This window comes from Peromyscus eremicus, chromosome X (assembly GCF_949786415.1).
Source record: "Peromyscus eremicus chromosome X, PerEre_H2_v1, whole genome shotgun sequence".
NCBI classification, from domain to species: Eukaryota; Metazoa; Chordata; class Mammalia; order Rodentia; family Cricetidae; genus Peromyscus; species Peromyscus eremicus.
In genome coordinates this window covers 120811021-120838017 of record NC_081439.1, presented here as the reverse complement: position 1 = coordinate 120838017, position 26997 = coordinate 120811021, and positions in this window count along the sequence as shown.

Below are 26997 nucleotides of genomic sequence, written 5' to 3'. Positions count from 1 at the left end.
TTCACAGTTAAATCAAACCACATTAGTATTTGGCTGCCTTAAAATTTTCAAGGGCTTCAAAAACACTGCAGCTGCCCAAAATACTCTCCTGATCAGGAAAATATCTTGCCTTACTATAATTTAGTTACATATCTTCTTTCTCTCCCTAAACTTTAAGTTCTTATTGAGCTTTGATAGAGAATGAAACTGCAGATTTCACCTACCCAATTCTTGAGAATAATTCCCCAAATCATGGGTTAAGAGTGTGTAAAGATCAGAGAGGAAGCATAAATTGTGAGACTTACTCATACATTAGTAGCAGATTTATCCACACAAAAGAGTCATGTGAAAATTTTTCATCAGTCTTACTCTCACAGTTAGTTTTGCTAGTTTCTGATTCTGAGGCATATAGTCATAACATTCTTGAAGTTCTGCTCTCCAAGATCATCTACATTTTTTGATGATACAACCTTCCTTGAAGTGAATATATTATTTGAATCTGAAGAATTTTAATTGATGTAAGGAAGTCCAAATTGAATATTGTCACAAGCAAGGCAGTTGTGCAGTGTGTTTTCCATTGTCTCATCTTTCATACTTTAAAAACTTTTCTACATTTCTTTTAGAAGGGCTAAAATGATGTCACAGAAATAATGTATACTTACACAATAATAATGTAACACGAATTTTTAAAAATCTTATTAATAGAACATTCGGAGCCAGATATTGTGGTGAATGCTGAAAGATCAGTGAAATAGAACAAGCCACAGCTAACCTGACCTCAACAACTCCTCATTGGATCCTATTTCCATGATTCTTCTGACTGAAATCTTTTGAGTCCTCACCCGAATCGATCTCAGCTGAACTGCTGCTAAAAGCCTCAAAGCTTAAAAAGCCTCTAGTTCCTGGTCCTCGTGCCTTATATACCTTTCTGCTTCATGCCATCACTTTTTGGGATTAAAGGTGTATGTCACCATGCCTGGCTGTTTCCAGTGTGGCCTTGAACTCCCAGAGATCTGGATGGATCTCTGCCTCCCAAGTGATAGGATTAAAAGTGTGTGTGTGTGTGCCACCATTTTCTAGCCTCTGTGTCTATCTAGTGGCTGCCCTGTTCTCTGCTGCCAGATAAGTTTATTAGGGTGCACAATATATTGGGGTACACAATATCACCACATAATAATCCTTCATTTACTTTCAATATTAATGTTTTACCCCAAGATTACCATAACAAATAATGATATTTTCTAGACTGTAATATTTAGAACACAAACTTCCTTATGATTCTAACTTAGATATGGATCTGGAGATTTAAAAAAATTGCAATTAGATTCTAAATCTATAAGGCAACAGTATTGGGAGATGATGCCTAATGTCAGGTACTTTAAGTCATGAGGAGTCTACCTTTCTTCAGTTTGTTTTTTGTTGCTGTAATAAGTACCATGGCCATAAACAACTTGCAGAAGAAAGGGTTTATATCCTCTTACAACTCCAAGTCACAGGCTGTCACCAGGGTAGTCAGGGCAGAAACTCAAGGCAGAAAAAAGAATCAGAGACTGTGAAGGGATGTGGATTTCTGTCTTGTTCTCTTTGGTTGCTCAGCTATCTTTCTTATACAAACTCATTGATAATGCTGCCCACCATAGACTGGGTCTTCCTACATCAGTTACCAATCAACAACAGACCCAAAAAATCCCAGATCAATCTGATGGAGGCAATTCCTCAATTTGTGATTCCCTCTTAAGGTGTAACTAGTCTAGTGCCAAGTTAACAACACTAACCATTGCAACTTCATGAATGGATTGATGTCCATCATAAAAAGGTTAAAATTATTTGAATTTGGCAATTGTTGCAGTCTTGTTGCTCTAGTGTCATGAAATGACAAAATGTGTATCCTTTCCTGATATAGAACCTCAAAATTTGAACTTTTCAGCCTCTAATAGTGCAAAAAAATTTCCTTAACTTTTGAATCACTTATTTTCTGGTATTCTGTTATAACATCACAGAATGCCCAAAGAAATACACTTGTTTCAGTACAAGGGTAATTTCATTACACTTAGACAATATAAAACCTTTGTAGTATTTACCCTACATAAAGATATTGTAATGTACAGTATGTATCCATTCTTATCTCTAGAAAATAGAGTGAACAACACAAAATAAGCTTATTATCAATATCTAATGCTGAACTGAATATCTAAATCAAAGGTGTCTCTCTCTTATTCAGAACCTTAATGTGAAATCTATATCATTTTCCCTTTCCATTCTCTATACAATAACTCTACTTCCATGTTTGGCTATATTAGTTACTTTACTCATTTATGAGACATAAATACCTGAAAAAAACCACTTAAGGAAGAAAGGTTTATTTTGGATCATAGTTCACCTGTATTGTCCATCATCATACAGGAGCCTTCACACCTGGAGAATGAAACAGTTGTTCACATTGCATATGAAGTCAGGAGAAAAAGAGATTAAAAAACTGGAGCTATTCTAACTTCCTTTCTTTCAACTCTTTCAGTCTGACCCCTTTGCCTATTAGGTGTTGCTGAGTCAATTAGTCCAATTTATAAACTCTGTTAAAGACATGGCCACTGATTTTCTTTCCACTGTAATTTAAAACCTCATAAAGATTGAACATCACAGTCTTAACATTTCACATCATGCTTCCTCTCAGCATGCTTAAACACCTGCGTCTGAAGCCATGCTAAGCATAGTACAGTTGGGGTAGCAGTAAGGTAAGGATGCATAAATAATATCAATGAAGTGTTTAAGGGTGTGATTTGAATTTACATAATTCAAGTACAGGGCTGCAATGGTGAGAACATTATTTTTGGATGTGATGACACGATACCATCAAAAATATTTGTATTATGTGAAAAACAAGTCTCAAATTGAGCTCTAATTTCCAAATATCACTTCTTCTTTGTTATTTTCCTAAGCCAATAACCTTTCCATTTCCTCTTTCTCTTTTTCTCAACAGAAGAACTTTCATGTAGAAAAGAAAATTTAGGGATATTGTGGTCTGTATCCTCTTTTCATACTAAATTTTCAAAAAATTAAAAAGTATATACTTTGTCTAATGGCAATCTATTATGACCCCCATATGTTTTCCATCACATATCCAGACATATGTATGTGTATATATACTTTTAACCTCTCCACATATTAATATTACTCTAAACAAAATACTTTATTTAATCTATATATGCTTAGGATATTTAGTAATCCATTCACTGAACATGTGAGAAGCACCTATCTCGTAGTTACAAAGGTAGGAATAGTTTAATAGCACTTCAGGACAATGATCACAAAGTAGTTTTTAATATAGGGTTGATATTTTATAAATTAATATTGTAAGTAGAGCAGCTAAGGAATAAGAAAACAAGGAACATTGTGCTATTTTTACTTGGTGGAAACCATTGATTCACTACTGAACTAAGTAATAAAGATAGGTTAGCCATCTTATGAAGACAGAGACAAGTGAAGACAACGTTGCAAGAAAAAAAGACATGAAAGAGTTATAGCTTGAGGGTTGGTCTGAAGAATTTTATTGTACCATAAGGAAGACTTTAGACTTTCTTAAATAGGAAAACTCTTTAATCATTCTTTGAAAAGTTTATCTAACTGATAAGATGATAACTGTGAAGGCAAGAAGCTAGAACTAGAGATGCTAAAAGTATTGGTCTTGGAACAGTTCACACACTAGAGAATACTAACAAAAATAACTTTTGTGATACCAATTTATAAACCACCAGCATAGTGATTTTGATATTAAGAAGTAGCTGACATGTTAGATGATTAATAACTGGAGGGATGGGGAGATTCTTGCTTTATGAAAGAATATTGAAGTGCTTTAATTCAGCAGGCATTAACATTGACTCTCATGTCATAGATACCTATTGTTGTGACTAAGGCTTGCAAATCTTGGTGCTCAGGCTTAAAATTCCGAGTAATAAATCACTGGGGAATATCCACTTACTTGCTGATTTCTAGTTTCACCATCAGGGGCATTACATTATCAACTCTAACTCCAAAGCAAAAATACTTTATAGATTTCAAGATGAAACAGACCATTTTGGATTAATTGACTGATGTTGTAGCAGTGTTGGCCCTACTAAAAGTGAAACCTGAACAGTGTGCTTTTGGTAAAGCTTTAAGTGATGTGTGTCCTCCCTTATACAATGAGTCTTAGCAGATTTGGCCCAGATACATCATACCCAAGTGAAAGGTGCAAATGTAAACGAATTTCTAAATGGTCTTATTAAATAAAAAACACAGAGCAAAATATAGGGGTGAAAGCCTTAGATATTAGGGAAATAAGAATAGCCACCAGCCACCCTTATCTCACCAGCTCTGCAGCTTTCAAATGTGATTTACTTCCTGTCTACCCACACCTTTATATGCCTTGTTTTTCTGCCCTCTCATTGGCTCTTAGCCCAGCTACCTCACTTCCTTGTCACTGCCTGTCTGTACAGACCTCCAGGTCTCTATGGTTGGTACTAAGATTAAAGGTGTGTGTTACCACACTTGGCTCTCTTCCCTAGTATGGCCTTGAACACACAGAGCCCCTGCCTGCTAAGTGATTGGATTAAGGACATGTGCTGCCTGACTTTGTTTACTTAAAATGTCTGGCCTTTTGCCCCTGATCTCCAGGCAAGCTTTATGTATCAAAGCACAAATAAAGTATCACCACATTTCTCCTTTTTGTCTGATAAAAATTTTAAAAATTAAAAGAAGTTATAACTACTATAAGAAAAACTATACACATTAAGTAGAGTAACTGTATACAATATATACAAGCAATAAATACATCAACAATGTCTAGTCCATTTGCGTTTGACAAATTCAGAGAAAATATTCCATTATCTGTTCTATTTTGGTGAGTCCAAAATGTACCTAATTCACTTTCTGTCCTAACTTATATTACCAACAGAAAACTATCTTATGATGTCTTTCAAACTTATATACTTAACAGCTCTTAGCGAGTTTCTTTTCTGAGTTTCTTAACAAGGAAAATTTTAACTAAAACTATCTAATCTTCAACTCCCTCAGAGACCTAAGAAGGAAATAATATTACCTAATAAAACAGGAAGCACAAACAAGCAACTTCCAAAATAATGTGAGTTGATAGAAACAACAAGCTGTTTGTCCCTGTGCTTTTTCCAATCATGGTTTCAACAATTCTCGCTCATACAATCCCTCCACTTTCTCTCCAATTGGACTCTTGGAGCTCCACCTGGGGCCTGGCCATGGATGTCTGCATCTACTTCCATCAGTCATTGGATGAGAGTTCTACTACGACAGTTAGGATGTTTGGCCATCCAATCACCATAGTAGGTCAGTTCGGGTACTCTCTCTACCATTACCAGTAGTCTACAGTGGAGGTATCTTTGTGGATTTCTGGGGACCTCTCTAGCACTTTGTTTCTTCCTATTCCCATGGGGTCTTCATTTATCATGGTCTCTTTTTCCTTGTTCTCCCTCTCTGTTCTTGATCCAGCTGAGATCTCTTGCTCCCCTAACCTCTCTTTCCCTCGACCCTTGACCCTCATTACCCCCTCCGCACGTCCAGTTTGCTCATGTAGATCTCATCCATTTCTCTGTCATTGGGTAATCCCTGTGTCTTTCTTAGAGTCCTCTTTTCTAGGTGGCCTCCCTGGTGATGTGAGTAGCTGTCTAGTCATCTTTTGTTTTATATCTAGTATCCACCTATGAGTGAGTACATACCATGTTTGTCTTTTTGAGTCTGGGTTACCTCACTCAGGATGATTTTTTCTAGATCCATCCATTTGCCTGTAAACCTCATGATGTCATTATTTTTCTCTGCTGAGTAGTACTCCATTTTGTATATGTACCACATTTTATTTATCCATTCTTCAGTTGAAGGGCATCTAGTGGAAACACATGAACTATGAACCAATAGCTGAGGAGGCCCCAACTGCATCAGGCCCTCTGGATAAGTGGGACAGTTGATTAGCTTGAACTATTTGGGAGGCCCCCAGGCAGTGGGACCAGGACCTGTCCTTAGTGCATGAGCTGGCTGTTTGGAGCCTGGGGCCTATGCAAGGACACTTTGCTCAGCCTGGGTGAAGGGAGGAGGGCACTGGACCTGCCTGGACTGAATCTACCAGGCTGAGCTGAATTCCCAGGGGAGTCCTTGCCATGGAGGAAATGGGACTGGGGGAGGGCAAGGGGGGAGGGAGGAGGGAGGACAGGGGAATCATGGCTGATATGTAAAATTAAATTAAATTATAAAATAAATAAATAAATAAATAAATAAATAAATAAATAAATAAATAAATAAATAAATAAGAAAAAAAAACCCAGCAAGCTGCCCGGACAGGGACCCGATGTTTATCTGCACATTGGGGCATCATCTTCAGCCTACAGGCTTAGTGTATCTGACAGATTCATTTGTGAAGTAGGATGTACACAAGCCCTATAGTTCAACCTCACATTCGGTATGAGTGTTCTATGTACCAGACAAACTTGAATTCTGCCAGTGTCCTATCATGATTCAGGATTTTAAATTCTGGAAATTGTTCGCATTTTTAGACTTCAGCTTCCCATTCTTCTCAACTTGTGGGTGGCTTCATCTCCTTTATTAAATGCCAGTTAGACTCTATCAGCTTAGTTACTCCTTCAAGAATAACTGTTTTAGCTACTATTCCACCGCTCACCAGAAGCCATTGGTTCACTGCCCGTTCAGCTGCCTTTGAAGAAAGGAGCACTGTACCTTCTCAGGATTGTAAAGCCACTCCAGCGATGGTGCCATATTTTCCTGGCCTCAGAGGACACCTGTTGCCAAAGCTGCAACCACACTTGTCTTGGCAAGGATTGATAGTCCTTTGTTTTGTGTCCTGTTTGTCCATTTTGGACAGCATATTTTCAACAGTCAATGCAAGGGCAGTTTGTCGCCCAGTGGCTAACTTTTGCCACAGTGAAAGTTAACTCCATATGCAGTTTCTTCAATGCCCATATCTTCTCTGAAGCAGATTGGTGCTTCCAGGAGCCGACATGTCTCATAGTCATAAGAAAAGAAAAAAAATCTATGTCATTAAAATATTTTAAATGCTATATTCTGTAGATCTCTGAAAGGTTTGAAGATGACCTGTCTATCTAAAATATATCTCTGCTTGACCTTGAAAACATACCTAATATGACTACAAGTTCCATTGTAATGTATAACTACTAACTTTCATTTATTTATATCCTAATGGTTGGTAATAATAACATTCAAGGATTAGAAAATTGCATTACATTGTTAAATGAACTGCATAGATACAACAAGCTGAACAAGATTAGAAATATACATACAGCATTTTCTAACAATATCAATCTCAATATATATAATTTCTATACAATATATAAAAATCTAATCCACTGTATTTAAAACTAGTATTTTTCTTTTCAAAGTAGATTCAATAATCTACCCTTTATTCTATCACTTCTATATATTTTTTTCATAGTAGATTCAATAGTCTACCTCTTCTCCATATCTCCCTTTTTTGCAAACAAGAACCTTAAATCTAATCTCCTTTGTTTAGCTCTTTTCTTGACCATTAACAACAACAACTTGTACCTAACCCTCCCAAACAATGATAGCTATCCCAAACCAGAAACCCATTAAAAGACCAAAAACCACTTAACCCACTTCTTGGGAATATGGGCATCATGTTCTTAAAATTACTTCCTGCTGTTTGTGGGTGAAGAAAACTTTAGGGGATCCTGAAAAGAAAAATTTTGTGTTAGTTGTCAAGTTTCAGGAGAGGTAGCTGAATCATTTGTTGTCTGTGAGGTTGGATCATCTCAGCTAGCCATCTCAAAATTGTTCTGAGCAGTTTGTAGTCCAAAGCTGATCTTTTGGAGATGTTTGTCAGCTTAGGGGTATTATTATTGTCCATGTTGAATCATTGTTGTGGGGCCCCATCATCTTTCTGGATACTCCAAATTTGCTGATATGCCTGGTCGTGATTCCCTGCAGAAAACTGATAAAGACTCCAACACAAAAACATGTTTAGGCCACTAAATGAAGCCTTTTTTTTTTATAAAATTAGTACTCTATATAACCATTAATATCATAACAAAAGTTTGAAATATACATATATATTAATCTTATAAATTTTGATATAATATTCATACCTTAAGAAAAGTTTCGCCGGGCGGTGGTGGCGCATGCCTTTAATCCCAGCACTCAGGAGGCAGAGCCAGGTGGATCTCTGTGAGTTTGAGGCCAGCCTGGGCTACCAAATGAGTTCCAGGAAAGGCACAAAGCTACACAGAGAAACCCTGTCTCGAAAAACCAAAACCAAAAAAAAAAAAAAAACAAGAAAAGTTTAAAAAATCAAAATGGAACCAAAGAATTGAGATTAGTGGCAATAGAATAGTCTCTTAATTTTTTTGGTTTTCCTCTGTCCTTATCAGAAGAGGAAAGTTTACTCATTCATTACAAAGGAAAATAATAGACATATAAAAATGAGATTGTAATATATATAAATTATTTAAGTAACATGGGGGTTAAGTTGAGCAAGTCAAGTACTGAAAAATAAATTTCTTTTTTGGATATGACATAGCAGTTGCAGTCATTCACTTACCGCAATTATAATTACTTTTAGAAGGTCATGCATGGAAAAAAGCTCATGAGGCCCTACTCTGAAGGCTGAGTGGCTGCTGGGTAATGAGATGGTATATTTTCTGTTGTGTAACTACTCATGTCCATGTTCTAGTAACTAGCTGCCTAGTCATGATCATACAAGAAATCATAATTAAACTTAGTAGGTCATATACACAAAAAGATAAGAAAGTAGGAAAGGAATTGGTTGGGAAGAAGGGTTTTAGCAAGCGAGATGGGAATAAGAGAAGGTAATGGGGACAAAGACAACTAAAATTCATTCTATGCATATATAAAACTCTCAGAATATAAAAAACATACATTTAAAAATAAAAAACACATTTTGCATAGAATATATATTCACAGGAACATTTACTGCAGAAAAAATGTGCGCAAAAACAGGACACTAAAATGTTCTGCAACAACATAACCCAGATGTTTATCTATTGATTTTTGAAGCAAAAGGAAATGCCAAATATAGGGTATTTGTCCACCTGATCTCTTGCTCCTTCCTAAGTGGTCAAATATTTGCATTTTAACATATTAAGAGTGTTGACTTTGGCATGATGATCCAATTTCTCATTTGCAGTATGGGAAAGTGTTTATTGTCATGAGGAGTAGATGAAATTTGCTTTTGTCAATATTTTCACAGACTATATTGCTAGAAGTTCAATTTTTTATTTGAAGGAAACAAGCATTTTCAAGGCATGGTGCTTTCCTTTGTTGTCTTGCAGCAGTCTAAAGAAACAGTTTAGAATTACCAGCAAATGTGAGGGTATTCAATTCTCCCATAATCTTTGTGATTTATTTGAATATACATCATTGAAATCCTTCTAATTTCATATATGTACATCCTTTTAATTTTCATTGAATTACTACTGAAACTTACTATCCATTTGTGTTTCCTACTTTTTATTTACCTCTAAAATTTTATTAATTTTTCTCTTTAGTTGTACCTTTCACATATACATACACACACATATAAACATACACAAATACGCATTATAAATTAAGGTTTTATGCCTTTACTTTTAGACGCATTGCAAACAATTTTGTCTGTTTATTGTTTGATTTATATTTTTAGTGCATAGATGGTATCTTTGAGTGATTAAAAGAAACTTCAGGCTAAAAAAGTAGCTTGGTACAAGAGTGCTTATTGTGGCTAATGCAATTGTTCAACTCCCCTGTACATGAAAAAAAATTGAAACAAGAAAAAAAACAGATACTTCAAGTAGTTATTTTGCTATTCACATCAAGAACTATAAATATCCCCAACTTTTAAAATGATCTAATTTTTTGTAAATCATATAAAAATTTCACCTTTATATTAGTAACATCTAATTCATAAAATCTATATATAATATACTTATATTGCTTTTCATCTAGTACATTTTGTAATGATAAAATGACCAATTTTATTATAAAAGTGGCTGTAGCTCTTCATATTCTTGGCATTAACAGATCAGTGAGTTAAGTTAAATATCAAGGAATACTCATCTAAAGAACAAGACATTTATCAAAAAAATTCTCAGTGGTACTGCTATATAGACATCTAAATTAAAGTCTTCAAATATAAGCCATTCATTCATTTCTTCAGCATCCTTTTATTGAGCACATATTGCTCCCCTCAGCAATACACTAGAAAATTAAAAGGATGTACATATATGTACACAATAAACATGAAAAGCAAAATCCCTTATCACAAACAACACAAAGTATTTTAAATGTTTACAATGTTCATATCATAGGCTTTGGCTATTTATTGGGAAGAAATGATAAAATATAAAATATATCATTGCTGAGTGTAACACACACACCTTTAATCATAGCCCTTGGGAGGCAAAGGCAGGTGGATCTCTGTAAGTTTGAGGCCAACCTGGTCAACATAGCGTGTTCTAGGGCAGCTAGAGCTACATAGTGAAACCTTGTATTGACCACATATACATACATACATACATTTTATAGTATTGCATATACATACATAGGAATATATACACACATATATTTCATTTTCCCCAATGTCTTAAGTTCCCAACAGTCTCTTTAAAGGGAAGGTACTACTAAGATATTTATATAGTAGTATATATATACTTTTCAGATTTGGAAACTAAGGTATAGAATATATGAAATTAAATCTATGTGCCAAACAGCAAGTAGAAAGCTCAGTGATTCTATTATCATACAAAACTACTGCTAGTATATATTGAAATGTTTTCTTATTTTCATCCAATATATTTGATATATTTATTTCATGACAAACTTTTAAAAATTTACAACTTGAAATCATTACTTTATAATGCTTCAGAGTTGATTTAATATGAAGCTCACATAAAATATTCATTTCCTTCATTTCCTGTGCATTCCGTTAGTAGATTCTCTGCTACAACTTTTCTTAAAAGTTCTTAAAACAATTTCCTGTTTGAATTATCTGTAATCATCTCTCCTTATCAAGTTATTAAGTCCCCATGTTCTTGTATATTCAAAACTTAGATAAAAGTACTATGCAAACCAAAACACACTTTTCGTAGCTTAATAAATGTCATTATGTTTCTTCAGGAGAGAGCATTCAAAATTCTTATTCACAGTTAGTTTATGTTTAGAAAGAATTATAACAAGCTACAACAGATCCAAAGTAGAAAGGAAATGTTTCTTATTTTCCTTATAAAATTTTTGACACTATGCCTGGAATAAGTAATAGAGAAAAACCATAAATATGTGATATAAAAGAACTCAAAAATATTTTCATAGGCTACTTGTGGTGTAGATACAACAAATTATTATATAATAGCCAACAGAAGATATTGTTGTTTATAAAAACTAAGATATCACTAATAAAAAGATGAAGTTCCAATAGCAAGGACATCTGGTTAAAACTTGACATTAATGATATGATGGTATTCTAAAATAATGTACATTTACTTGTATGCTATAAGGCTCTTTAACAAACTTTAGCATTTTCATGCCCATTTATTTGAAAGATAACATAAAATAAAACTAAAAATTTCCTGGCAACTTTAGAGTTTTATGTTTTTTTCTGATTTTATCTATTTTTTTCTTCGTTGCAGGAAGTATTGTTATTTAGGAAAAAAATAATGGCAAGAAAGTCTAATCTGCTTCTTTTACTTTATTTGATATCACAAGTTCTGAAGCTATAGGGTTACATGTAAGCCTTAAATGGACAGAAAAAAGTAAAAGATACTTTTCTTGTTAAGACAATGATTGAAAATATGTTATTGTTATCTATTTGGCTGTATTTTCACCAGATATATGAAAAATGCATCATCTTATAATGATGTCTTTCCTCTTATGGTGCTCTTATTCTAAAATGCTTGTTCTATTCTTCAAATTATATATGTCTTCATTCACCACACTGCTCATTATTTTTCAAGAAAAGGCTCAAATGTCAACTTCTTAATGTAGCTTGCCACAGCCCATCCATTGGGATGCACAATTAGGGTATGAATGGTTCTACATTCAGATATAACATTTTTTTAATTTAATTTAAGCTGAACCATCTATAGTAATTTAAAACTGAGTAAGAGGCTTAGTTTTTTTTCAAATTTTAATTTTGTCACTGGTCAATATAAATAAGAATTCTCCTTATATGTTTTCTGTGGAGGTTATATGACTTCTCTTATGAAAGTCACATGTAATGGGTACTGGTAACCTAAATTTGTAACAAATTCACTGTTCAATTTGAACAACAGAAGGAATTTTGAGTCTCGATTTCTGATACTCATATAAATATAAACAGATAAAAGTTATAATATGGGACACATCATGTATAAGTGTAGGATATCCTAGAATGAGGTATTTTTTGAGACAGGGTTTCTCTGTGTAGCTTTGGCTATCCCGGAACTCATTCTGTATACCAGGCTGGCCTTTAACTCAGAGATCTAACTGCCTCTGTCTCTCAAGTGCTAGGATTAAAGGTGTACACCACAATCACTTGGCCTACACTGAGTTTTAAAAAGTAAAATTCACTGGACACAATTATATAATAATTTACAATTTACTTTAGAATAAATAGGAGACCTTTACAGTGCAGGTTTATATAGTTGGCACTTTTCACACTATGATGGAATCCATAAAATAGAAGAGAAAACCTCCTGAATGTATAGCTATTTTGCTACCATTATTGTCACTAGCCCTTCTATGTATAATATTTTAAATGATGGATGATTCAAAACTGTATACAGAAGAATCCAGTAATGAACTGAGTTATTGACTCATTTGTAAATTGCCTGCCTAACATTCAAAATGCCATGAGTTTAATCTCCAGTGCTATTATACCCCAAAACAAAATATCTAATACCAAAATTACTCCACTTACTTATTTGGGTGCCAAATTCTATAAGAAGACGGCTCCAGAACACTGGGAATGATCTTCATAACATGTTTTGCTTGCCTTTGTAATTCTTCTACCCACCCAATTTCCTAACCTTTTTCAGGCTCAAGGTGAGTGTGAGCAAAGGAGGATTCAGCTATATAACTGAATGAATCTTTTTAACACAGGCATGATACGACATAGCAAATAGGTTCAGCTTTCAGAGGACCCAAATAAGTACCCGGGAATTTATGCCTTTTAGCACACAAAATGTATTAATATTAAATACTAAGAATTTTATTCTCTTCTGACAGAGACTGTCTTTGTACTGTCTAGGATAATAATTAAATATGTGATACACACAATGTTCTTTTAGTATTGTGACAAATCAAGAAGCAAAAGAATCATTTACGTGCAAACAACACTAAACAGACTAAACTTAAATATTTATGGATTTGTACATATATGTAAGAATAACAAAGAAAAAGAGTCCATTAATTTGAGAGTGAGCAAGGGATGGGCACGTGAGAATGGTTGGAGGGAAGAAAGGAAGGAGAAAATGATGTATTTGATTTTGATTAAAATTAAAATTTTATTTAAATTGAAAAAATCTGAGAAACATTCACTATAATAATATTATATGAAGATATCATCAAACTCTGTATTCTGATGTTCATAAAAGTTAAACTTTCTCAGTTCCTAGTATGAGTTTCATAGATTCAAAACTTTTGCACCTTTTTTCTGTTGGTTTTGCAACAGGGTATCAGGTAGTCAGGCCTCGCCTTAAACTCCCTATTAGCCAAGTCTGACTTATATTCCCAATCCTACTGCTTCTACTTGTCAAAAGCTGACATTACATGTGTATATCGCTATACCCAGCTACTATCATCATGTTTATTATCATGTACTGCCTTAAAGTTAAAAAGTGAAATATTCATAATATGAAGAATTTTTTCCTACATGATATGTACACTTTTGTCATCAATATTTATGGACATACTAATCTTATTTAACTTTGCATGAGCATGAAATACATTCCTTAAATTGGATAATTCTTCAATTGTTAGCACACCACAATATACCTTCCCATCATTAAAGGTTAATTATATATTATTTAAAAGCAAACAACTTGTTTGTGACTATATCTACTTTTTTCCCTGGAACTAAACATAATGAAAATGTATACATAGTTAAAACTACATTTCTGCTTAGGAAATTCACACTTTGATTTCAAATACATTTTAACAATTAGTGTCTACTTTATAAGGATATAATTTTCTTTCATGCACATATTGACAAAGCTTTACATTTTTTCCTATCATTGATAGCATGGTTTTTGGTTTGTCAAACCATAAAGACTATGTGCTACACTGGGGAGTCACTATAAAGATAATGTTATTGTTCCAAATCTATCCAAGCAACACTTGAGAATCATATCAATGACGCACATAGCTAAAGGAAGAAAATTCACACATTCCAACTTGTGAACAGATTTTCAAAAACCTGTAACATTTCCAACAATCTCAGTTGCCTATTATTGATATTCCCTGTTAATCAGAGACTGCTTGTTAGAAACAAGAAAAAAAATAAACAAAAAAAATTGACAAACCAAAAAACCAATTCACAATGATGATGTCAAAATCATTTGGTCTTGGAGAAAAAAAATAGAGTTTATTTTCACACCTCTCTCTCTGACCAGCTTGAAATATAAGTTTAAGTAGTGAAACATATAAAAATCATTTCTATAAAAGTTAATTGAACTTGATTTCCGCAAATAATCATTATTCCATTTGCATTACTCTTGCTAAACTCATTTCAATACAAAGTATGCCATGGTTTTCACTACCAGTATCACACCTGAACTGGAATATCTTCAATGTGTAGTCTATTCAAGCAATGCCCATTAGAGCACATGTATGCCCCAAGTGTGATCCACAAAACAATTCTATATTGGCTAGCAATGACATTTGAAAAGGGAAATGGAACTAATGGTAGTAACTCTAATTATGGCTGATGCATATTAAAATATGAACATTTCACTAATATCATTACAAGGAAAGGAGCACTCAAATTGGTTATCCAGTGCCAGAAGTTCAGCTTTGAAAACATATATTCAAGTAACAGTACACATACTGATCATGTTATATATTTAGGAATATATATATATATATATGTGTGTGTGTGTGTGTGTGTGTGGTGTTCTTTATTTGTGATTATGTCAGTCCACCTGGCCTGTGAGCTTCTGGAAACTCTCTCTCTGACCCTGTTCTTGTTTAGGATTGCTGGAGTTACAGATACCCACTTCTATGTCAAGCTTGTGGGTTCTGATGATCAGAGCTCAGGTACTATACTTGTACTGGAAGTACCTTGCAAACCTACTCAGTCTGGTGTTTTAATTTGTATTTCTATATTATCTTAAAAAAATACAGAGAATATTTGACTCATGTTGTGTCATTTCAACTTGGAATATTCACATTTCTTGTGCTCAGTAATCACTTGGTACTAATGGATACCATACTGGAAAATAAATTTGCATTTAAAACATTCATGATGTCTTTTATAATTAATTTTCGTTACATGTATTTATGTATATATACATATATATTTAGAAATATAGACTTTTCAGCCTGTATTATATTACTTGTATGTATACTTGCAGGGCTGATCATCTGGAATTATATGACCAACTTGGATGATGAATTTGAAAGAGAGAAAGAAGAGATATGTGAGAAAGTTGGTGGGAAGTAAAGGGAAGGGGAACATGGTATAATTATAACATAATCTCAAAAAATAAGTGAAGTAAAAATAAACATTAAGGGACATGAATGGTGTTTGCTTTGCTGGGTTTTACTCTTTCTTTGGCCTAGGTATTATTGCCATATAGCCAATTAATCCATTTTAGAGTAGGAATACTTATTTATTGCCAATATATATTTGAAGAATACAGTTTAGTTTGATTTCATAAGAGCGCATACTTAAGACATTACCTTGAGTCTTAGATGAAATTTAGACTTTGGACTTTTAAGCAGTACTGGACTTGTTAAAGGCTATGGAAACTAAAATTTTACTAGATTTTTTTTGCATTATGAGGTGACAATAAACCTATAAGCAAAAAGTGTGGAAAGCAATGGGTTAAAGGTTGATGTTTTGGAAAGTAGTTTGGAAAGTATTTTGATTGTAAATTTGAAATTATTTAGACTCACCATGAAAACATGCCTGTGAAAATGATCTAGATTAGGTTGAGGTAGAATTATCTACTCTGTATGTAGATAATACTCTCCCATGGGCTGTGGTCCTGGACTGAAGACAATGCAGGATGCAAGCTGAGAACATGCATTCATCTCTCTCTCTTTCTTGACAGTGTGTAAGTGTGACTAGCTGCCTGTTGTCCATAAGACCATGTATTCCTGCTGTGATGGGTAGTTTCCCTCTAGAACTATAATACAAAACAAATGCTTGCTGCCTTAAGTTTATTCTTGTCAGTTATTTATTCATAGAAATGAGATAAGTAACTATCAGAGAAAGAAAATTTCCATTAACATCACATCAAAATGAAAAATTTCTACAAGATAGAGGTTCCTTCAGGACTAAGATGAAGAAAAGGTATGTATAAACTAGTTAAGAAGTACTGTCCTTCAGAAACAAATAGATCCAAAGGGCTACATACATAACCACTGAAATTCTAATTCCAATAGGACATTTCTAGACTTGTGAGTATTCCACACATTTTTGTCTGTTTGGTCTCTCATGTTCTTTGTTACAAAAGTCTCTATTATTTTACATTCTGCCTAACTCTTCAATTCAATTTTTTTTCAAATTTATATGAATTTAATCATTGTTTTTCTAACTGAATTTCTTAATCAGCTATGACTATTTTTTATTTTAAAAATATACTGCACAGTTTTAATATCCTAAAACTCCTGTCTTACCATACTATATTATATTTCTTTCATTTTCTCAATCTTTTTTTCTTGTTTATTCCCATCTTTTACTTTGGAAAACCTCATTCATAAATGCGTTGCATGTCAACACCTCAATTTCTGCCATTACTGCAGTCTTCTCTCATGGCTTCATTAGGGCAATGAGATTACAAATTCTAAAAATAGATTGTATTTTCATAATCTTTATTTCATTGTATGTTTTTGCTCACTGAAGGTTATATTGCATTATTATATAATGAGGTTGATTTTAGGGCAATATCATTTCCTTTCAAAAAGTAGTATGACTCAACCATCTCGGGAATATAGATGCTTTTTGTCTTGTGGTTCTGTCTTCTCACAGATGGAAATTACCACCCTTACATACTAACTACCAAGCTGTGGCTAGCGAGAACCATCTTGGAGTCTATGTTTTTTGTTTAAAGACAGAAAATAAAGATGAAGATGGTTGCTGGGACATCACAGCTGGTATGTGTGAAGCTTTTGTGAAAATCTATTTAAATTCTAAACTTGGCAGCATGGTTGTTGCTTTGTGAAAGCACTGAAAGTGAAAAGGGTGAAGAAAATTGAAAGACTAGACTCATAGCAGTTTTCTTGTTTTAAAGTATCTATGAATCTAAAAGTACATATTTAATTTAATCACTTTTCCCAGGGTGAGAAACACATTAACAGAATTATAGTTCCAAAATAATTTTGGGACAAATTTGTCTTTGAGCCATTTAATCAATAGAATTTTTTTTTTTTTTTTTTTTTTTTTTTTTGGTTTTTCGAGACAGGGTTTCTCTGTGTAGCTTTGCGCCTGTTCTGGAACTCACTTGGTAGCCCAGGCTGGCCTCGAACTCACAGAGATCCACCTGGCTCTGCCTCCTGAGTGCTGGGATTAAAGGCGTGCGCCACCACCGCCCGGCTTAATCAATAGAATATTATAAATTGTCTTCGTCTAAAAATTGACTCTGTAATTTAAGCAACTAATACTTGTAGAAAGTCATTTTTCTCGTTGCAAACAAAATACATGAATCAGCAGTGTGATGTATTCTTATTTGTTCTACACATTATCCTTTAGTGTGTGTCTCCCACTTGTTAGGAAACCTACTCAGGCTCTTGAGTATGTATGGTCTAGTGACATTACAACACAAAAAGGTTATATGCTCTTTTGGTGTCATGGATTTCTTAATGTTCCTTTTATTGAAAATAGATTTGTCACATATAATATATTCTGATTGCAGTATCCCCTCCCCCAAATCCTCTCTGATTCTTCATACCTACCCTATCATATACATCTACAAACTTTCTGTTTCTCCTTAGAAAACAACAGGCATCTAAGAAATAATAATGAAATAAAATAAGATTAAATAAAGGCAGATAAACCAGGATGGGAAAAAAATGAACAGAAAATAAAAGTCAAAGAAAAAAAACCAAGAAGCACATGTAGACACAGAAACACACACATTCACACACAGAGAAATCCTATAAAAACACAAAACTGGAAGTCATAATATCTACGCAAAGTACCTGTGAGGTTACAAAAACACGCTGAAAAACATTATGAGACAAAGAACGTAAAGTTCTCTAATGATGTGTAGCTAGAAGTTTTCATGGTCTCGCCCACCACCAAAGTCCCACAGCCATTTATAAAATTCCTGTGTCCCACCTGGTCCTGCAACCAATCAGACCCAAGTAAACACACAGAGGCTTATATTAATTATGAACTGTATGGTCATTAGCTCAGGCTTATTATTGACTAGCTCTTACACTTAAATTACCCATAATTCTTATCTATGTTTAGCTACATGGCTTAGTACCTTTTCCCAGTTCTGCCTTGTCATCTTTCTTCCTCTATGTCTGGCTGGTGACTCCTGACTCAGCCTTCCTCTTCCCAGAATTCTCCTTAACTGCTCACCCCACCTGTACTTCCTGCCTAGCTACTGGTCAATCAGTATTTTATTTATCAAACAATCAGAGCAACACATTCACAGCATAAAGAATGACATTCCACAGCACTTCCCCTTTTCTGTCTAATCAAAAAGGAAAGTTTTTAACTTTAACATAGCAAAATTACATATAATAGAACAGTTATAAAGCAAGAATTACAGTTACATATTATATTTGTGTTTGGCAAAATTAAAGAAAATATTCTATCTATCCTATATATTTGTGAGTTTAAAGTTTCATATCTAATTTATCTTTTATCATTACCAAGGAAAATTATAACTATCTAGTCTTCAACTACATCACAGACCCCAGAAGGATATAATATTACCTAAGTAAACAGGAAGAGCATTGGAAACAACTTCCAAAAATCTAGAATTACAGAGATAGCTGGCTGCCTGGACAGTAACCAAATGTCCTTCTGCAAAGTTGGGGCATTCATTTTTCAGCCTATAGGCCTAGAGTCCCTCGGTTGCTTCTCTCTGTGTCCTGTAGAATATCTGGCAGTTTCCTCTGCAAAGCAGGAACCTGAAGGACCATCTTGCCTTGCAATGTTCAGTGGTCACCTTCCTATGGGTCCTGCATGTCCAGTTGATACATTTTTTCAAGCAGTCCAGGCAAGAACAGTTTCTTTTCCAAATGGCTATTTTTGCCAAGAAGAAGGTAAACTCCATATGCAGTATCATTGATGCCCATCTTTCTCTTTGAAGTAAATTGGTGGTGACAGGAGCAGACGTGTCTCACTGTCCAGAAAAGTCTAAGTTTTTAAAACATTTTAAATGACATATTCTATAGGTCTTTGAAGTGTTTGAAGATTACCTACCTATCTGAAATATATCTATGTATACCTAGAAAACTTAACTAACATGACTATAAGTTTGATTATCATAGATGACTAATTATTAATCTGTATTTCTCAATTATACACTACAATTACAAATGAGTTGCACAAACAAAATACTTTAAACAAGAATAGAAATATATATATATATATATATATATATATATATATACAGTATAACAAAATTAACTTTAAATTTGTATCAATAAACTAAAATCCATAGCAATGTAAAATAGTTTTAAACAAGTTTTTGCTCTTTAAAAGTAGGTTCAATAATCTACCCTTTTATCCTATCGTATCTATACTATCCCCTTTTCTTCTTTAGAAAGAGATTGCCTTCATAATCAATAACAATTTGTAATCAACAACCTAAACAAAGACAAGCATCCATAATCCATTTTTTGGGGATGTGGGTGTAGTTTTTTCAGGCCACTTCCTGCTGATAGGGGGTGCTGATAGTCTTATGTGGATCCTGAGAAAATTTGAGGTAATGGTCAAATCTGGGGAAGACCAGCTATAACCTTTGTTGATAGGTACCATCTGTTAAGGTTCAAGAAGTCTGGCTTGATCAAATCTGATTCATCTTAACCTGGAACAAATCCATAGCCTCTTGCTTCCTGTGGAAACAAACACAGAACAACTTTTCCAAAGCAACGTATCCTTAGACATAAATTTTGAAGTAAAATTATTTTTAAAATATACATATTGTTTTAATTTAGTAGCCATTACAATCAAATGTCTCTCTGTAGTTAAAAATCCCAAAGACAAGACAGTCCAGATTCCCTGTGTAATATCCATCTTTACATGGCTTATTTTTTATAGTACTTTTACTTTCTCTTTAAAGACTTTATTTTCTAAAACTATCTATTTCTTTATATAACTGTCTATATTCCTTTTCCTCTCTCTTCCAAGCCTCCATACATTTTTAAACACACTGTAAACTGTTTAGGGTTTATCCCATATGAATCTGTCTTATTGTGAATCTCTTGCTTTAAACTGCAGTATTACTAGGATTGAAATGGCAGCTTTGGCTGCTGGCTCCACCCACCTCAGCTTTCCACCATGGCAGAAATATGTTTACCGCCAGCTCTGGGGGAATCATGCTCTCTGCTGACTCTGTGAAGCAGTGGGTCTATGCTTCCATCCTGCAGTGTGTAGCCCCCAACCCCCTTTTTTTTCTGTACTAGCAAAAGCTAAATTCACCATGCAGCATACTGTGCTTGAAGATGCCTCTGCATACAGTGGTGGAAATCTGCCATGCTGCAGGTCAAGCCCACATGCAGTGAATCTGCCATACTGTATGTAGCTCAAGTCTGCACACCATGGCGTCTCTGTACCTTAGCATCTCTCTATCTCTACCCACATGAGACATGAAGTAAAAAGCTATTTTATTGTGTTTAGAAGCCCTTTTTAAACTCTTTTAGGCCTTATGGAAATTCAAGAGCCCTGCATTGGTATGCCAATTGTAAACGAATTTCTAAATGGTCTTATTAAATAAAAAACATGGAGCCAGAAATTTGGGTTAAAGTTTTAAAGAAATCAGGGAAATATAGAAAGCCATCAGCTAACCTCACCTCATCAGCTCCACAGCTTCCAAGGAGCATGACTTCCTATTTACCCAGGTTTATATGCCTTGCTTTTCTGCCCTCTCATTGGCTCTTAGCCCAACTATCTCACTTCCTCTTCCTACATAGCTCTGTCACTGTCTGTCTGTCTGTACAGACCTCCAGGTCTCTATGGTTGGTACTAAGATTAAAGGCATGTGTTACCACACTTGGCTCTGTTCCCTAGTGTGGCCTTGAACACACAGAGATCCTGCCTGCTAAAAGATTGAGGGCGTATGCTGCCTGACTCCTTTGTTTATTTAAAATGGCTGGCCTTTCTCCCTGATCTCCAGGCAAGCTTTATTTATTAACGCACAAATAAAATATCACCACATTTCAGCACAAATAAAATATCACCACAAAGATGCCATTGAGTTTGTTTTGTGCTGGTCGTTTACTGCTGGTCATTAATCCTGCTCTTAAAAGTGATTTATATCCCCAGGGAGACTCCCTTGGAAAAAACTAATTTTTCACTTGTGAGTGGTTAACAATTGGAAATAGGTTCTAGGTTAGAGTTGGGGACTTGTGTATACTTCTCTCATCACTAAGACCCATCTGATGCAGAACCATGAAGGCACTGTGCCTGGCTGTCATGGTATCTGTGAAGTCATATGTGCATTTGCCCTGTGGTGTTTAGAAGGCCTTGTTTTCTTGGTGTCATCCATCCTCTCTGGCACTTACAGTCTTTCTGTATCCTCTTCCACAGCATTTCCTGAGACTGAGGGGTAGGATTTGATAGAGACATCCCATTTAGGGTTTGGTATTTCAAGGTCTCTCACAATCTGCACATTGTGTGGCTATGGGTCTCTGTATTTGTTCCCATCTACTGCAGAAGGAAGATTCTCTGATGATGGTTGAGCAAAGGACTGATCTATTAGTATAGCAGAATGTCATTTAGAGTCATTTTATTGCTACGTACCTTTAGCTACATAGCACTATTTGGTTTGCTTCAAATATATGGCTTAACTCATCTCAGGTTTTTGGCCACCCTAGTGATACCAGGGATGGGTTCCATCCCATGGAGTGGGCCTTAAATCCAATCACATGGTAGCTGGCTACTCTCATGTATGTTTTTTGTGCCACTGTCGCACAGTGTATTGTAGCATGAATTGTTAGGAGGTCTTACTAATAAAAACAAATCTGATGAATGCTGGAAGATCAGAGGAGCAGAACAAGCCACAGCTACCTCACCTTGCCAATTCCTCAGCTGATTCTGTTTCCTCAGACTGGAAGCTTCTGTGTCCTCATCCAAATGGATCTTAGCTGAACTGCTGCTCAAAAGCCTAAAAGCTTAACCAGGTAAAAGCTTCTAGTTTCTGGTCTTCATGCCTTAAATACCTTTCTGCTTTCTGCCCTCATTTCCTAGGATTACAGGCGTAAGTCACCATGCCTGGCTATTTCCAGTGTGGCCTTGAACTCACAGAGATCCATGCCTCCAGAAGGCTAAAATTAAAGGTGTGAGTGTCACCATTTTCTAGACTCTGTATCTAGTAGCTGTTCTGTTCTCTGACCCCAGATAAGTTTATTAGGGTGCACAATATTTTGGGGAACACAATACCACCACAGTGTATCTTTAGGCAGGCAGGTCACCATTATAGATTGAAAGGCTTGTGGCTGGGTTGGTGTTTACTTCTTTCCTTTGTCAGCATACAGAGTACCTTTCACAACCATAAACACTAGTCCATAGGGATGGAGACGCTAGGTAGGCAATAACTCAGCTTCTCTGTGATTAGTGAGTTGTGTAGGTGCTATCTTCAACATTAGGACCTTACCATCAGTTTATGGAGAAAAACCAATAGTCTTGGTAATAGTCTACGTTGTGTAGGGATTCTCATGAGGTCCCTTTGATCAACAATGTGATTATATGTAACCATTGAGATGGCCAGTTGGGGCTGTGTCTCCTTTGTTATTTGGCAACTTCCTTTAGATAATCTTCATACATGTGCAAATTTTAGAAACTTTCTACTATATTAGGTTTCCATACAACACTTTAAATACCCTCAGTTTTATCTGTCTCTCCCTTTCTTCCCTCCTTCATTCCCCATTTCCATATCCTTTCCCATCTATCCATTACTATCTAATCTGTTGCTCCTACTTAGGGAGATCAATCTCTATACCTAGTCCCTCACTGTATACCTAACCTCTGTTATGGATTTCAGCTTGCTTTTCAAAGACTTAATATCTACTATCCAAATATAAGCACATTCATACCATATTTGTCTTTCTGGTTCTGTGTTACCTCACTCAGAATGATATGGTTTTTTTCTTTTACCTCTATCCATTTGCTTGTGAATGTCATTATTTTAATGACTAAGTAATAATCTATTGTGGAAAGATAACACATTTTCTTTCTATTCATCTATTGACAGACAACTAGGTTGTTTCCAATTATGAATAGCACATCAATGAATAAGATTTATCAAGTGTCCCTGTAGTAGGATGTAGAGTTTGGGGTTTTATGCCCCAAAGCTATAAATTGGTTCTTGAGGTAGATCTATTACCAGCTTTCTGAGGAAAAACCACACTAACTTCCATAGAGGCATTATAAATCTGAATTCCTACCAGCAATATATTGGTGTTCCCCTTACTCCCTATCCTTTCTATCATGGGTTGTCATTTATTTTACTGCTCTTGGCCAGTTTAACTTGTGTAAGATAATATTAATCCTCTATTGAATGTATAGTTGATAAAAAAATCTTTTCCCTTCTGTAGGCTACCACGTTGTCTGAATGGTATTGTCCTTTGCCATATAGAAACTTTTCAGTATCATGAGGTGTCATGTATTAACTTTTGTTCTTAATGCCTGTGCTATCACTGTTCTGTTACAAAAGTTGTCTCGTGCCAATTATTTCAAGGTTATTCCTCACTTTCTCTTCTATCAGGTTCAGTGTATCTGGTCTTATGTTGAGGTCTTTGATCTACTTGGAATTGAGTTTTATGGAGGATGACAGTATAAATCAATTTGCATTCTTCTACATGCAGCCAGCTTGTTTGACTATCACCATTTGTTGAAGATTCTGTCTTTGTTCCAGTGTGTATTTCTGTATTCTCTTTCAAAATATGCATGTGGACTCATGTCTGAGTATCTAACTCAATTCCAATGATAAATGTGTCAGTTTTCTGTGCCAATACTGTGTTCTTTTTATTACTATAATTCTGTGCTGCAATTTAAGATTGGGGAGGTGATACTTCCAATAATTCTTTTATTATTCAGGGTTGTTTTAGCTCTCCTTGTTTTTTGTTTGTTTGTTTGGTATTTATTTACATATGAAACTGCAAATTTTCAAGTTCTGTGAAGAATTGTGTTGGGAAATTGGTAGGGATTGTATTGCACCTGTAGATTGTTTTTGTTAGATTGTCATTGTTAGTATATAGTCTTAAGATCCATGAGCATGACAATAGATCTTTTCATCTTCTTATATCTTCTTCAGTTTCTTTCTTCAATGTTTTAAAGTTTTAACCATACAAGTCCTTCACTTGCTTTGTTAAAGTAAACCCCAGGTATCTTTTCTGTGTGTGACTGTTATGAAAGGTGTTTCCCTGATTTCTGTCTCAGTCCATTTGTCATTCATATGTGGGAAGACTACAAATGTTTTTGTATTAATTTAATATCCTGTTAATTTTCTGAAATTGTTTATCAGCTATGGAGGTTTCCTTATATTTATATTGTGTCATCTGCAAATAAAGGCCTAAGTTTCTCATATTCTGCTGGTAAGGCTTGTCTCTGAGGTTCTAGTTTTAGCTCCTGAATTTTGTATTTCCAGTTTTCCCTGAGGTTTGGTTTTCTTAAGTAATTGTGTTTCCACTTTCATGTTTAATCTGTTTTGTCCATTTCATTCTACTGTTTGTTTTCTGTTTTCATAGATTCAATTAGTAGATTTATTCATACTCTCTTTAATAATCTTGAATATATTCATGATAGCTATGTTGAATTATTTGTCTTGTGCTTCAGCTATATTGCATTTCCCAGGACATACTATAATGGGATTGCTGGGCTCTATGGGAGATATATTCTCCTGACTGTTATTGATTATGTTTTTACACTGGCCTCTAAGCATCTGGGGTTGGGTAAATTGTAATTCTAGGTGCTGATATATGGTCTTGTCTTTGTTGGGTGTACGTTCCATTCCTTGGTTTGTGTTGCCTTATTTGTTTCTTAGGAGAGTGTTGTGGCTATGGGTTACTGCCAGGTATGGAATGCTTCTGAGATCCTACCAGATGTGGCCACTGGGGGTCTAGGGTAGAGTGTGTTTGTAGATATTGGGAGCTGACACTAAGGATTGGAGACAGATTAGAATGTGGGTGACTGAGAGGAGCCACAAGAGAGAGGCAAGCTGGTTGTGACATTAAGATCTGTATAGACACCTGGGAATTGGGGCAGAGAAGAAAAAGAGGCCACAGCAGGTGATCTGCTATTAAACCAGAGGATAATAATGAGGGATTGGAATTGGGGGAGAAAAGGGATAGTAAATATAGCTTACTTGATTCCCTGGTTGGAATAGTCAGTGGTTTTCCATGGAATGCCTACAGGATTTGAAAGATAAGAAAAAGGAATGGGGTGGTAGAGGAAGGCTATAGGAGAAGATCTGCATGACCCACTGGGAAAGGGGGCAGAGAGAAAGGGGAGGCTGCAGCCAATGATCTGCTACAGAACTGAGTATAAGAGTGGAGAACTGGAATTGGAGAACATGGGGTGATTCTCTGGTTGTTGTGAGGTTATATGTTTTGGTTTGCTTACATTTTTTTTTTCTGGAGCAGAGGTGTATAAAATTACAAACTTCTAAGTCGTAATAGACAAAGGAAATATTATGTTTTCTTCTCAACAGAGTTTTTGGTCCACTGTACTGTTACTAAAATCTCTTGAGGTTTCTGAGAGAATGGGAAAAATTTGTTTTTAAGATAGTAAAGTTCACTCAGAGACAGATGAAATCATGTAAAGGAAAAGCATGCTGACTTTGGGTGTATGAATATTTAATAAGCAGAATAAAATTCAAAATACAGATTATACCTGATTCACTTAGTCATTCATCAGTTTCTTCAGATCACAAGTTTTCAGGAAAATACTCAAGCTGACCGGATACTCTACTGTGGCTGCTAAAGTTAAAATCCAATCAAGGATGACTATAACTGTAAAATGAAAAATTTAGTTAAGGTATATTTCAATCTCAAGTCACAGAGGGGTGTATTATTATGACACATGTTAGTTAATATGAATTATACTATGTAATATTTATTCTCATTCTTTAGTAGCACTAAGTGTCTGATACTTTGAGGACAAAACACAACTGGAGTTTATTTTGTAGTCTCTTTTATTTGTTTAAATATGTTTCCTGAGACTTAATTCACAGAACCATGGAAAACTAAGCTAGAGATAAAGCATAAATTTTTCCTATTGTTAAAATGCATGGATTTGAAAAGATACATCTTCTGTAGATTTTCTACCTCAAATGAAATATAGAGTATGAAATAGAAATATCTAATATCTATATAGAAAAATAAAAGGAGTATAGTTTCAAAATTCAAATCAAGCCTGGTTCACAATACAGAGCATGAGGAAGAGAAATAGAAAAAGCTATAGCTTAGGTTACAGAAGTGGCTGGAAAGTAAATAACTTGTGATAATTCTGTCAAGACGGATTTGAGGAAAACAGTCCTACTAAGTTGTCCTTGTGCACATGGATATATCTAGAACAATTGATTTCTTATTAGCTGACATGTGATTGAAAATACCCATAAATCAAATTTCACATAGAAATAAGGTTGAAGATAAAAT